This window comes from Buceros rhinoceros, unplaced genomic scaffold (assembly GCF_000710305.1).
Source record: "Buceros rhinoceros silvestris isolate BGI_N320 unplaced genomic scaffold, ASM71030v1 scaffold15580, whole genome shotgun sequence".
NCBI lineage: Eukaryota > Metazoa > Chordata > Aves > Bucerotiformes > Bucerotidae > Buceros > Buceros rhinoceros.
Genome location: NW_010389158.1, coordinates 6,073 through 7,231, shown reverse-complemented (window position 1 = coordinate 7,231; position 1,159 = coordinate 6,073). Strand labels below are relative to the sequence as shown.

Below are 1,159 nucleotides of genomic sequence, written 5' to 3'. Positions count from 1 at the left end.
CCCGGCCCCGCCGCGGCCCTCCGGGATGGGGCGAGAACCCCATGGTGGGGGGCGGGTGAAGGGGGTCCCAAGGGAAGTAGAGGCAGTGTGGCCAAATGGGAAGGCATCGAAGCAGGAGGGAGGAAGAGTGGTTGGCTGGAGCATCTCCAGGGGAGAAGAGTTGCCTCCTGCTCAAACGCGTTTGGTTCTCAGAGCGAGGACGGCGCCTCTCCCTGTGTTATCCCGGTGTTTTGAACGAGGCCAAGTCCTTAATCTTGCTGTGTGCTGATGGACAGGACCCAAGCCCAGGGCTGTCGGTGCTGGGGAGGTCATTGAGCCACGATGGGCGACTTGAGCACCTGAAGGAAGCAGGGACCGAGCCATGTCAGTGGTTGGATGCAGGGAGGAGCACATGGTTGGTTCTCTTCCTCAAATGAGATGTCACCAGGTGGTGCAGGAAGACATCACCCAAGAGCTCCCCTCCCTGGCCTCCCTTCCCTCCCCAAAGTGGAACAGGAGGGGGAACAGCTCAACCTTTCCTGGAGAGCCAGACCCAAGCGGGGACACCAGATGCTTTGCTGGTGCTCGCTGGTGCCGCCGTGGTGCTGACGAAGCAACTCAGGGTTCCCCAGCCTGAGGTCCCCGCAGGGAGCCGGGAACGCTGGTGGCTGCTTGGTCCCCCATCGCTTGGCTCCAGCTGTTGGAGCTGGCAAAACAAGGTCCCTCTGTGGGTTTTTTGGGGGGTAGAACCAACAGGCCGAGGAGGTGAAGAGACAACTTGGACCAGGGGGGCTCACAGAGAGCAGCTCAGGAGCGATGGACCAGCAGAGCGCTTTGGTTTCAGGAGAGGGACTCATTTCCCACCAGGATAAGCGCAGGTTCCTCTCCCAGACAAATCCCGGAGCATTGTTGCAGCCTGCAAACCAAACCCGTGGCCAGACTGTGGGGACGGCTCCCCATGGAGGGGACACGGTGACCATCTCCAGTGGCTTTACAGCCCAGAGTTATCTAAGGGCGAACACTCCTGGGAGGGGATGTGTGAGACAGTCGTTAGCTTCCTGTGATGAAGGATGGAGGCTCCAGTGTCAGGAACATGGTCCCTTGACATCCGTGGGTGACAGATTTTGAGGGCACGGGGTGTTGAGGTGGATTAAGTCAAGGCTGGAGCTTTAAGCCAGTC

At 59.8% G+C, this 1,159-nt stretch overlaps 1 protein-coding gene across 1 annotated transcript in view; it reads left to right on the top strand.

The window, feature by feature from the left end:
* Positions 1 to 1,159, top strand: part of KIRREL3 (kin of IRRE like 3 (Drosophila)) — a gene marked incomplete at its 5' end in the record, with an annotated part of 44,576 nt that overhangs the window by 37,446 nt on the left and 5,971 nt on the right. The window lies entirely within an intron of this gene.